Genomic DNA, 14,742 nt, shown 5'->3' with positions numbered 1-14,742 from the left:
AATGAACCAAATAAAAAAAAATTTAAATACAGTCTTTGGAACTAAAAGCTCAATGGAAGCATGTTGGAAATAGGAGAAAAGATAATAAATGAATTAGAAGTAGGATCAGGAGGCTTTAACCAAAGTAGAATATGATGTGAGAAAAAGATGGAAAATATGAAAAATGTAAAAATAAAGAATGGAATGATAAACTCACCATAAATGCCTAATAGGAGTTCCAGAAGAAAAAAACTGAGAATACATAAGAGGAAAGCTGTCCAGAACTGATGACAAACTTGATTAATTATATTAAAAAATGCATAATATTCAGGCAAAATAAATTTTAAAAATCTATAACTAAACACATCATAGTGAAACTGCTAAATACAACAGTCAAAGGTAAAACAGAGAAGACAGTTTTCTGTAAACAAACAATAGTTACTTGGGCAGCAAACTTCTTTTTTTTTTTTTTTAACATCTTTATTGGGGTATAATTGCTTTACAATGGTGTGTTAGTTTCTGCTTTATAACAAAGTGAATCAGTTATACATATACATATGTTCCCATATGTCTTCCCTCTTGCATTTCCCTCCCTCCCACCCTCCCTATCCCACCCCTGAAGGCTGTCACAAAGCACCAAGCCAATATCCCTGTGCCATGCGGCTGCTTCCTACTAGCTATCTACCTTACTACGTTTGTTAGTGTGTATATGTCCATGACTCTCTCTCGCCCTGTCACAGCTCACCCTTCCCCCTCCCCATAACCTCAAGTCCGTTCGGCAGCAGACTTCTTAATGACAATATTTAACCCAGAGGATAATGGAACATGTCTTCAAAATGCTGAGGAAAAATAACTGCAACTCAAAATTCCATCCTGATGTAAACTATCATTCAAACGTGAAGGAAAAATAAAGATATCTTTAGAAAAGCAAAGATTAAAGGAGTTTATAACTCATGGAATCCCACTGAGAGAAAAATTTTAGAAAGGAATTAAACCCATAAGGAAAGAGTAAGATGGAAAACAAAATGGTGAATAAAGAAACTGGTGAACATGTGGGTAACATAAACAAAAATTGACTATATAAAATAAAAATAATGGAAATACTTGACTTGGGGTTTACAAAACAAGGTGGAAAATAAAATAGTGGACTATAATATCAAGCAAAATATAGCATAATAGTTGGAAGCTAAAGTGTTCAGACTTTCTTGTTTTGTTCAGGAAGAGGGTAGAAATATTGATTAAATTTAGAATTTTCAAGTCAGCAACCATGTTAAAAATTTAAAGCTAACTCCCCCCCATACACACACAGGAGAAAAATAATGCATAAAAGAAGTAAATTAAAAAGAAATGCAATCGATTAAATAGAAAGCAGGAAAGTCTGGGGAAGAATAGAACAATGAAAAGTACAATTAAATCCAAACATAAGTAAGCACAAAAAATATTCTACATCTAATACTGTTAATGTACCTTACAATATACCCTGGGACTGTGTCAGGTAAGCAAGAGTGTCTAGTTACCATTGCCAAAGCATATAAACAGGGAAAATTTATATTTAAAAAGCATATGAGGACAATGGTGCTTATCCTCCCTAGTAATCAAGAAATACAAACTTTAAAAATCTGATGTGACTTGATACCTATTTGATTTACAAAAATAAGAGTTATTGAGGGATGAAGAAACTCAAACATTCCTGGGGGGTACAGATTGCAAGTAATTGGGCAATACACATTATAAAGTGAAATATGAATATATAATCAAGCAATACCCACTTTGGCTTTGAAGGAGTAAGAGTCCAGACTTGGCTTCCCAGGGTAAGCAAATGGAAAACTGGACAGATATGTGAAACAACATTCTTCAGACCTTGAACAAGAGGCAGGCACTACTGTAATCCCTGAGAGAAGGAAAACAAACAAGTGGATCCCCAAATCACCCTGGCTTTCTGCCTTGAAGCAATTTCTGGACAGTGGGAAGGGGAACCAAAAACATCTGAGAGTCTCAATGAGTTGAGAAGTTAGATACCAGAGTCCAGCAAAACTGAAGTGATAAGAATTTGTGAGGGATAAATACAGCCCATCCTGAACTCTCCACAGACTGACCTGTAACTTACAATGTTGTGCCTTCTAGAATTGCAGTTCCTCTGCTATTCCCGAGTAAACTCAAGTTCAGAAACCCCATTAAAGGCTCTGGCCTAGAGTTTCCTCTTGCTCCTGTCTTTGCCACCCGACAAAAACCTAGAGCTTCCTCTGCAGCCCTGCATGGCATGCAGTGACTCCCCTCTGGGATCTAACAAATTTATGTGATTAAAAGTTTAAGCCCAAAAGGACCTTCAAGATGGTGGAGAAGTAAGATGTGGAGATCACCTTCCTCCCCACAAATACATCAAAAATACATCTACATGTGGAACATCTCCTACAGAACACTTACCGTACACTGGCAGAAGACCTCAGACTTCCAAAAAGGCGAGAAACTCCCCACATACCTGGGTAGGGCAAAAGAAAAAACAGAGACAAAAGAATAGGGAGGGACTTGCACCTCTGGGAGGGAGCTGTGAAGGAGGAAAAGTTTCCACACACTAGGAAGCCCCTTCACTTGCGGAGATAGGGAGTGGAGGGGGGGAAGTTTCGGAGCCATGAAGGAGTGCACAGCAACAGGGGTGCAGAGGGCAAAGCAGAGAGTTACCCCCACAGAGGATCGCTGCCGACCAGCACTCACCAGCCTAAGAGATTTGCCTGCTCACCCACCGGGGCGGGTGGGGGCTAGGAGCTGAGGCTCCAGCTTCATAAGTCAGATCCCAGGGAGAGGACTGGGGTTGGTTGCATGAACACAGCCTGAAGGGGGCTAGTGAACCACAGCTAGCTGGGAGGGAATCTTGGAAAATGTCTGGACCTGCCTAAGAGTCAAGAGACCATCGTTTCGGGGTGCACGAGGAGAGGGGATTCAGAGCACCACCTAAACGAGCTCCAGAGATGGGCACAAGCCACGGCTATCAGCGCAACACCCGAGACCGGCATGGAACATTAAGGCTGCTGCTACAGCCACCAAGAATCCTGTGTACAAGCACAGGTCACTATCCACCCCTCACCTCCAGGGAGCCTGTGCAGCCCGCCACTGCCAGGGTCCTGTGATCCAGGGACAACTTCCCCAGGAGAACACACGGCGTGCCTCAGGCTGTTGCAATGTCATGCTGGCCTCTGCCACCGCAGGGTCACCCCACATACCGTACCCCTCCTTCCCCCCAGCCTGAGGGAGTCAGAGCTCCCTAATCAGCCACTTCTTTAACCCCCTCATGTCTGGGGAAGAACGGATGCCAGAGGGCAACCTATATGCAGAGGCAGGGCCAAATCCAAAGCTGAACCCCAGAGGCTGTGCGAACAAAGAAGAGAAAGGGAAATTTCTCTCAGCAGCCTCAGGAGCAGCGGATTAAATCTCCACAATCAACTTGATGTACCCTGCATCTGGGGAATACCTGAACAGAAAACGAATCATCCCAAAATTGAGATGGTGGAATTTGGGAGCAACTGTAGATTGGAGTTTGCTGTATGCGACTGACTAGGTTCTGAATTTTATATTTATCTTAATATAGTTTTTAGTGCATGTTATCATTGGTGGATTTGTTTGTTGGTTTGGTTGCTCTCCTTTTTTATTACTTTATAAATTATTTTATTTTAATAATATTTTTAACATTATTAATTTTAATTCTTTTCTTTTTTCTTTTTTTCTTTCTTTTTTTTTCTCACTTTTCTTCTGAGTCGTGTGGCTGATGACTCAGGGTCTTGGTGCTCCAGCCAGGTGTCAGGCCTGAGCCTCTGAGGTGGGAGAGCTGAGTTCAGGACATTGGACCACCAGAGACCTTCTGGCTCCACATAATATCAAATGGTGAAAGCTCTCCCAGAGATTTCCATCTCAATGATAAGACCCAGCTCCACTCAACAACCAGCAAGCTACAGTGCTGGACACCCTATGCCAAACAACTAGCAAGACAGGAACACAAACCCACCCATTATCAGAGAGGCTGCCTACAATCATAATAAGTTCACAGACACCCCAAATCACACTACTGGACATGGACCCACCCACCAGAAAGACAAGATCCAGCCTCATCCACCAGAACACAGGCACCAGACCCCTCCATCAGGAAGAGGGGAACAGGAAGCCTACACAGCCCACTGAACCAACCATACCCACTGGGGGTAGACATCAAAAACAACAGGAACTACAAACCTGCAGCCTGCAAAGAGGAGACCCCAAACAGAGTAGGTTTAGCAAAATGAGAAGACAGAGAAATACACAGCAGATGAAGGAGCAAGGTAAAAACCCACCAGATCAAAGAATGAAGAGGAAATAGGCAGTCTACCTAAAAAAGAATTCAGAGTAATGATAGTAAAGATGATTCAAAATCTTGGAAATAGAATGGAAAAAATACAAGAAACAGTTAACAAGGACCTAGAAGAATTAAAGAGAAAACAAACAATGATGATCAACACAATAAATGAAATTTAAAATTCTCTAGAAGGAATCAATAGCAGAATAACTGAGGCAGAAGAATGAATAAGTGACCAGGAAGATAAAATAGTGGAAATAACTACCACAGAGCAGAATAAAGAAAAAAGAATGAAAAGAATTGAGGACAGTCCCAGAGACCTCTGGGACAAAAATTAAACACACCAACATTCAAATTATAGGGGTCTCAGAAGAAGAAGAGAAAAAGAAAGGGACTGACAAGATATTTGAAGAGATTACAGTTGAAAACTTCCCTAATATGGGAAAGGAAATAGTCAATCAAGACCAGGAAATGCAGAGAGTCCCTTACAGGATAAATCCAAGAAGAAACACATCAAGACACATATTCATCAAACTATCAAAAATAATACAAAGAAAATATATTAAAAGCAGCAAGGGAAAAACAACAAATAACATAAAAGGGAATCCCCATAAGGTTATCACCTGATCTTTCAGCAGAAACTCTGCAAGCCAGAAGGGAGTGGCAGGACATATTTAAAGTGATGAAAGGGAAAAACCTACAACCAAGATTACTCTACCCAGCAAGGATCTCATTCAGACTTGACAGAGAAATTAAAACCTTTACAGACAAGCAAAAGCTGAGAGAATTCAGCACCACCAAACCATCTTTACAACAAATGCTAAAGGAACTTCTCTAGGCAGGAAACACAAGAGAAGGAAAAGACCTACAATAACAAACCCAAATAATTAAGAAAATGGTAATAGGAACATACATATCGATAATTAACTTAAATGTAAATGGATTAAATGCTCCAACCAAAAGACATAGACTGGCTGTGTGGATAAAAAAAATAAGATCCATGTATATGCTGTCTACAAGAGACCCACTTCAGACCTAGGGACACATACAGACTGAAAGTGAGGGGATTGAAAAAGATATTCAATGTAAATGGAAATCAAAAGAAAGCTGGAGTAGCAATTCTCACATCAGACAAAATAGACCTTAAAATAAAGACTATTACAAGAGACAAAGAAGGACACTGAATAATGATCAAGGGATCAATCCAAGAAGAAGATATAACAATTGTAAATATTTATACACCCAACATAGGAGCACCTCAATACATAAGGCAAAGGCTAACAGCCATAAAAGAGGAAATAGACAGTAACACAACAATAGTAGGGGACCTTAACATGCTACTTTCACCAATGGACAGATCAACCAAAATGAAAATAAATAAGGAAATACAAGCTTTAAATGACACATTAAGGAAGATGGACTTAACTGATATTTATATTTATATGGAGGTTCCTTAAAAAACTAAAAATAGGACTACCATATGACCCAGCAATCCAACTACTGAGCATATACCCTGAGAAAACCATAATTCAAAAAGAGTCGGCGTGGAGCACAATGTTCATTGCAGCGCTATTTACAATAGCCAGGACATGGAAGCAACCTAAGTGTCCATCGACAGATGAATGGATAAAGAAGATGTGGCACATATACACAATGGAATATTACTCAGCCATAGAAAGAAAAGAAACTGAGTTATTTGTAGTGAGGTGGATGGACCTAGAATCTGTCATACAGAGTGAAGTAAGTCAGAAAGAGAAAATAAAATATCATATGCTAATACATATATATGGAGTCTTAAAAAAAAAAAAGGTTCTGAAGGACCTAAGGAGAGGACAGGAATAAAGATGTAGACGTAGATAATGGACTTGAGGACATGGGGAGGGGGAAGGGTAAGCTGGGATGAATTGAGAGGGTGGCATTGACATATATACGCTACCAAATGTAAAATCAATAGCTAGTGGGAAGCAGTCGCATAGCACAGGGAGATCAGCTTGGTGCTTGTATCCACCTAGAGGGGTGGGAAAGGGAGGGTGGGAGGGAGACGCAAGAGTGAGGAGCTATGGGGATATATGTATACATATAGCTGGTTCACTTTGCTATACAATAGAAACTAACACAACATTGTAAGTCAGTTATACTCCAATAAAGATGTTAAGAAAAATATATATTAAAAAAATAAGAATTTGTGAGGCAGAGTACTGGAGAGGGGAAGATACACAGAGAAAGAGATCCATAAATCAGCATAGGGATTCCCTTGAATTGTTGGTTGAAAACCAGTCCTCACATGTATAGGGTGAAACTCCACAAGATTGGGCAAAGATCACCTCCTAGGGAAAGAACAATTACTGGGGATATAAGTCAAGAACAATTTACAGAGCTCACACAAGGCCAGGAATCATTTGAGTTCCCACTAGCCAGAATGGAGGGACTTTGTTGATTACACAGAAAATTTAGTAGAGACACCAAAATGTTGTGCTTTACTACGGGAATAAACTAAACTACAGGAGCTTTCTCTGACTCTGCCCTTAAGAAAATTTCAAAAACAAGCTTTAAATAGATCAGATGGATTCCCAAGTAACTTAATTGCCTGTCAAAATAAAAACCAATACTTTTTAAAGGAATACAACAAAATCCAGAAGTGAAAAATGTAAGATTTACCATTTCCAATATCTAATTGAAAACTAGTAGACATGTGAAGAATCATGAAAGTGTGGCCCATAAATGGAAGAAGGAATATGAGTCAAGAGAAACAGACCCAAAAGGAAAATGATAGTAAATAAAACAGATGTACATAAAGGAATGTAGAGTGCTGGAAATAGCAAATATGTAGGTAAATATATTTTTTTACTCATTTAAGTTGTTTTTAATATTATTGATTGTGTACAGAAAAATAATGGTTTATTTTGGGATTTACACCGTGTAAAATTACATACATAATGACAAAAGCATAAAGAATGGGAGGAGAAAAATGGGATTCTTATTTATATGTGGTTAATGATTCAAGATTCTTATATGTGAAGTAGTATGATACCACTGTAGGTAGATTGTGGTAAGCTAAGAATGTATGTTGTAAAACATAATGCAATCATTAAAAATAAAAAAAAATCCAATACTCCACAATAGGAGATAAAATGAAAGCATAAAAAGTATTCAATTAATAAAAAGTTAAAATTTTAAAAATTTCAACATAGTGGAAGCACTAGCAAAGAATGGATGAACAAGTAGACAACAAATAGCAACATGGTAAATCTCAATTCAACCATATAAATAAATACATTAAAATAAATGGCTTAAACACTCCAATTGAAAGACAGAGATTCTAAAACTGGATAAAAAAGGATGATTAAATTATATGCTGTTTACAAGAAACACAATTTAATTATAAAAATACAGGTAAGTTAAAATACAAGAATGGAAAAACATATACTATGAAAACAATTATAAAAAAGCTGAAATGGCTATATTGATACCAAAGTAGACTTCAGAACAAGGAATATTACAAGGAATAAAGACATTTAATAATGATGAAGAGGTCAATTTATCAAGAAGACATAATAATTCTAAATGTTTACATGTCTAATAATATATTTCAAAACAAATGAAGCAAAAACTGATAGAACTGAAAGGAGAAAAAGAGAAATCTAAAATTGTATTCAAAACCTTTACTCTCTCATTATTAATAGAATGAATAGACAAAAAATCAGTAAGGATAGATGTCCCGAATAAAAATATGAACCAGCACAATCTAACTGATATTTATTTATTATTTTAAATTTATTTATTTATTTATTTTTGGCTGTTTTGGGTCTTCATTGCTGCACGGGGGCTTTCTCTAGTTGTGGAGAGGGGGGCTACTCTTTGTTGTGGTGCATGGGCTTCCCATTGCAGTGGCTTCTCTTGTTGCGGAGCACAGGCTCTAGGCACGTGAGTTTCAGTAGTTGTGGCCCGTGGGCTCTAGAGCTCAGGGTCAGTAGTTGTGGCACATGGGCTTAGTTGCTCTGTAGCATGTGGGACCTTCCCAGACCAGGGCTTGAACTCATGTCCCCTGCATTGTCAGGCAGATTCTTTTATTTTTTTATTTTTATTTTTTTTGCGGTACGCGGGCCTCTCACTGTTGTGGCCTCTCCCATTGCGGAGCACAGGCTCCGGACGTGCAGGCTCAGCGGCCATGGCTCACGGGCCCAGCCACTCCACGGCATGTGGGATCTTCCCGGACCAGGACACGAACCCGTGTCCCCTGCATCGGCAGGCGGACTCTCAACCACTGCGCCACCAGGGAAGCCCAGGCAGATTTTTAAGCACTGCGCCACCAGGGAATACAGCATCCCTCCAAACAACAACAAAGTACATGTGTTTTTCATGTGTACCTGGAATGTTCATTAAAATAGATCACAAAAACAATAAAAATAAATAATGTAAAAGAATTAAAATCATAAGAAGTATGTTCTCTGACCATAATGGAATTAAAATAGAAATCAGTAATAGAAAGATACCTGGAAAAATCCCCAAATATTAAGGTATTAAACAGTATACTTTTAAATATGTTGGATATTTAATTGGATCAAAAAGAAAGTCGCAGGGAAAATTAGTAAACATTTTTTATTTAATAAAAATTAAAGCATAACTTGTGGAACGCAGATAAAGCAAGTGCTTAGAGGGAAATTTATAGCATTAAATGTTTATATTAAAAAATGAGAAAAATCTCAAATAAATTACCTGAGTTTTCACTTTAAGAAACCAAATTAAAATATAAAATTAAACAAAGCAAAGAGAAGGAAGAAAATAATAATTATAAGAGCAGGAATAAATAAAAATTAAAACAGAAAAACAATAGAGGGAAAAAAACCCAATGAAATCAAAAGATGGTTCTTTGTAAAGATCAATAAAATTGATAAACTTCTAGCCAGACCTGATCAAGGAGAAAAGAAAGATACAAATGAACAGTATCACAAATGAAAGAGGAAACGTCATGCAGATCCTACAGACATTAAAAAGATAATAAAGGAATATTTGAACTATGTTATGAAAGTAAATTGAAAACATAAAAGAAATTGACACATTCCATGAAAGACACAAATTTAGCAACATTCACTCAAGAAAATAATGGATAACCTGAATAACTCTATATTTATTAAAGCAGTAGAATTTGTATTTATAAAACTCCCAACAAAGAAAACTCTAGGCCCAGATGATTTTACTGGTGAATTCTAAGTAAACATTTAAGGAAAATAAAAAACCCAAATTCTACACAAACTCTTCCAGAAAATGAAAGAAGAGAGAACACTTTCCAAATAGTTTTATGAGGTCGGCATTTTCCTGATACCAAATCCAATATTACAAGAAAAAAAAAAACCCTACAGATTAATACCCCTCATAAACATGGATATAAAACTCCTTAATGAAATATTAACATTGATTCAGCAATATATAAAAAGGATAATACATTTGACAAAGTAGTTTACTCTAGGGTATCGCTCCTATTAAACACTGTACTGGAGGTCTTCATCAGCGCAATGAACCGAATAAAGAAACAAAAGGCATACAGATTAGAAGGAAAGAAGTAAAAATCTTCTAGTTTGAAGACAACATGAGTATGTAGAAAATTCTAAGAAATCTACAAAAAAGCTATTAGAATTAAAAATTGAGGTCAGTAAGTTTGCAGCATAGTTTTTAAACAATCAGTTGTATTCTATATCCTAGCAATGCACTAATAGGTTAAATTTATAAAAGGGGTATCATACATACTAACAACACAAAACATAAAATCTTACATATATATATATATATATATATATATATATATATATATATATATGTAAGATTTCTATGCTGAAAACTCTAAAATATTGATGAGAAGAATCAAGGAAGACCTAAATAAATGGAGACATATTGTGTCCATGTTTTGGAAGATTCAATATTTTTAACACATCAGTTCTTCCCAAATTGATCTGTAGATTCAATGGAATCTCAATCAAAACCACCATAGGGTTTTGTTTCTGTTTGTTTCTTTGTAACAGTCAACAAGTTGATTCTGGAGTTTATATAGACAGGCAAAGGACCTGTGGTAACTAACTTCCAAGATGACCCCCAATGATCCTGGTATTCAGGTTAGTTGGTGTGACCAATAGAACGTGGCAGAAATAATTGTATATCCCTTCTAAGAGTAGGTTACAAAAGGCACCATGTCACTTCCTCTCTTTACTCCCTCACACATCTTTCTTTCTCCATTCAGTTTGGGAGAAGCCAGTAGCAATATGTGAGCAGCCTTATGAAGAGCTCGATGTGGTGAGACCCTCACTGAAGTCTCTCACCAACAGCCATGTAAATGAATTTGGAAATGACTCTTCTAACCCAGTCAGGCCTTCAGACGATTGTAATATCTTGTAATATCTGGCTAATATCTTGACTGCAACTTATGAGAGACCCTTATCTGGAAAAACCCAGCTAAGCTTCTCTGAATTCCTGACTCACAGAAATTGTGAGATAATAAATGTTTGTTGTTTTAAGTCTCTACGTTTTGGGTAAATTGTTATGCAGCCATGAATAAATAATATCCTTAGAATAATAAAAGCAATTTTGAGAAAGAGCAAAATTGGAGGACTCACTATAAGACTCATTAAAAGGCTTACTATAAAGAGCTACAGTAATCAAGACCATGTAGTCTTGATCTATATAAGTAAAAAAGATAGAAATATAGATCAATGAATCAGATTGGAGAGTCCAGAAATAGACCCAAAATTTATGGTCAACTGATTTGACAAATTGCCAATGCCATTTAATGAAGCAAAGATAGTCTTCTCAACAAATGGTACTGGAACAATTGAAAGTCCACATGAAAAACAAAACCAAAAAAATCTCAGCCTATACATTGAACCATATACAAAAATTAAGTTGAAAACATTGCATGTGCCTAAATGTAAAAATCTAAACTATAAAACTTCTAGAGGAAAAAAATAAGTGAAAATCTCTGTAGCCTTGGGTTAGAAAAATATGTATTAGAACACAAAAAGTATAGACTTCATCAAAATTAACAATTTTTGCTCTTTAATAATAAAGATATTATTAAGTTAGATGAAAATAAAAGCCCATGGACTGAGAGAAATTTCTGGTATACAGAGTATATAGCAATTCCTTACAGGTCAATTAAAATAAACCATACAACCTAATAGAAAATTAGAAAATATTTAAACAGACACTACACCAAAGACGAGATATAGATGGCAAATAAGCACCTGAAAATATGCTCAACATCAGGGGAAAGCAATTTAAAACCACAAAGAGATACCACTACCTATTAGAATGGCTTTCATTTAAAAAAGAATAAAATCTGACAATACCAGTTGCTGCTGAAGATATGGAGTAACGGAATCTCTCAAACATTGGCGATAGGAATGCAAAATGGTATAGCCACTTTGAAAAATAGTTTGCATTTTTGTATTAGGTTAAACATACACTTACCATACAAGCCAGCAGTTTCACTGTTAGGTATTTACCCAAATAAATAAAAAATTATAGTTCACATAAAAACCTGTACTTAAATGTTTATAGCAGCTTTATTAATAATCACCAAAACCCAGAAACAACACAAGTGTCCAACTGGTCAATGCTTAAATAAATTGTGGTATAGTCATACAATATAACACTTCTCAGCAGTGAAAAGGAAGTACTCACACATGTGTCAAGGCATTATTCTAGGTGAAAGAAAGCAGCCTCAAAAAGATGCATGTTCTATGATTGTATTTTTAAGACATTCTGGAAAAAGCAGAATTATAGAGACAGAATACAGATCAGTGGTTGTCAGGGGCTGGGGGTAGAGGAAGAGGATTAACTACAAAGAGGCACAAGGGATTGTTTTTTTTAATTTTTAATTTAATTTTTATTTATTTATTTTTGGTTGCATTGGATCTTCATTGCTGCACTCAGGCTTTCTCTAGTTGTGGTGAGTGGGGGCTACTCTTTGTTGTGGTGCACAGGTTTCTCATTGCGGTGGCTTCTCTTGTTGTGGAGCACAGGCTCTAGGCGTGTGGGCTTCAGTAGTTGTGGCTTGCAGGCTCTAAAGTGCAGGTTCAATAGTTGTGGAGCACAGGCTTAGTTGCTCTGCAACATGTGGGATCTTCCTGGAACAGGGCTCAAACCCATGTCCCCTGCATTGGCAGGCAGATTCTTAACTACTGCGCCACCAGGGAGTCCTGGCACAAGGGAACTTTTTGAGGTGATTGAAACATTCTATATATTGATCAGTCGATGTTACAAGACCATATAAATTTTAAAAATTCATTGAACTGTATGCCAAAAAGTATCAATTTTTTTGTGTATAAAAGAGACCTCAATAAACATAACATTTAAAAACTGTGGAATACAGCTTAAGTGTGCTAAGAGGGAAATATATACCTTTAAATGTTTACATTAGTAAAGAAGGAAATTATTTCAGCTTCTAGCTGAAGGAATCAAGGGGGAAAATGAGCAAATTAAACCTATAGTGGGGAGAAGGAAGGCAATATTAAAAATAAGAGTAGAAATCAATAAAATAGGAAGTGGATAAACAATAGAGGAAAATCAATGAAACAAAAAACTGGTACTTTTAAAAGATCAATACAACTGACAAATCTTTAGCTAGACAAATTGAGAAAATAAGAGAAGACACAAATTAACAATATCAGGAAGGAAAGAAAGGACAACAGTACAGGTCTTACAGACATTGAAGGGAAAATAACAGAAAACTATTAAATAATAGTTTTAAAATTAATTTAAATTAATTAAACTATTTTGGATGAATGAAAAAACTATTTGAAAGATAAAAATTACCAGACTGACCCAAGATGGAATAGAAAATCTGAAAAGTTATTTATTAAAGAAATTAAATTTATAAGTAAAAGCTTTCCCACTAATAATTGTCCCAAGCCCAGATATTTCACAGGTGAATTTAAACAAATATTTAAGGAAAAAATAATACCAATACTATATGACTCAGAAAATACAAGTCGAAAACTTCCCAACTCATTTTACAAAGCAGAATAATCCTGATACAGAAAACCAGGAAGACCTTACAAGAGAGAAAAAAAAAAAAACCTACAGACCAATAAGAGTCATTAATCAAATATTAACAAATTGAACCCAGCAATAGCTAAAAAGAATAATACATCATGAATACAAAATTGGTTTATCATTTGAAAATTAATGAAAGTTATTCACTAAAAAAACAGATTAGATGAGAAAAAATCACCTCAATAGATGCAGGAAAATGCATTTGATAAAATTCAACAGCCATTTATGAAAAATTAATTTTCAGCATACTAAAAATAGTGGAAAAATTTTCAACCTCCAGAAAGTCACCTGTGAAAATGTTACAGCTAACATGATACTTAATGGTGAAATACTGAATACTTCTCCCCTTTGATTGGGGATGAAATAAAGATAACCACAATTGCCACCTCTATTTAACATTGTACTGAACGGCTCAGCCACTGCAATAAGGAAGGCAGAAACAAAGGAATGACATAGCATATAGGATGTCTGCTTACTGCCAAAATGGAATAATAGAAACTGGATTCACTCTTGCACCAGAAACAACCAATAAACTGACAAAATAAATGAAACATCAATTTTTGAAACACTGGACATCGGGCAAAAAATAACAATGATCTCAAAGAAATAGGAAAGAAACAACCTGAGCCCAGTGGTTGCATGTTTGCACTAGCTTACTGCTTTGAGAATATCCAGGCAAGGAGAAGGTACTCCCTGAGATGAGGAGATGGAGCTGAGAATTAGAGAAGACCAGAAAGACTAGAGTTGGGAAGAAAGAGCATTAAAGCGAAGAGATCTATATAGAAAGCCCTCAAGTTTTTTTGTTTTTGTTTTTGTTTTTGTTTTTGCGGTACGCGGGCCTCTCACTGTCGCAGCCTCTCCCGCCACGGAGCACAGGCTCCGGATGCACAGGCCCAACGGCCATGGCTCACGGGCCCAGCTGCTCCGCGGTACGTGGGATCCTCCCAGATCAGGTCACGAACCCTCGTCCCCTGTATCGGCAGGCGGACTCTCAACCACTGCGCCACCAGCGAAGCCCAGCACTCAAGTTTTTACTAGTATCAGCCTTATGAACGTAAAGGCAAAAATTCTTAACACTTTAGCAAATTAAATCCAATAATATTTAAAAAGCAAAACATATTATGATCAAGTAAGTTTTACCTCATGAATGCAAGGTGGGATTTAGATTTGAAAATCAATCAGTATAAATTTATATTAACAAACTAAAAAAGAAAAGCCATATGACAATCTCAGAAGATACACTAAAAGCATTTGATAAGGTCTCATATTAATCTCTGATAAGAATGTAAGCAAACTATGAAAACAGAAGGAACATTTGTCAACCTGACAGAAAGCATCCATGAAAAACTCACAGGTAACATGGTACTTAACGGCAAAAGACTGAAAGCTTTCTCCCT

The sequence above is a fragment of the Stenella coeruleoalba genome (assembly GCF_951394435.1).
Source record: "Stenella coeruleoalba genome assembly, chromosome: 8".
NCBI lineage: Eukaryota > Metazoa > Chordata > Mammalia > Artiodactyla > Delphinidae > Stenella > Stenella coeruleoalba.
Note: the sequence above shows the minus strand (reverse complement) of the source record.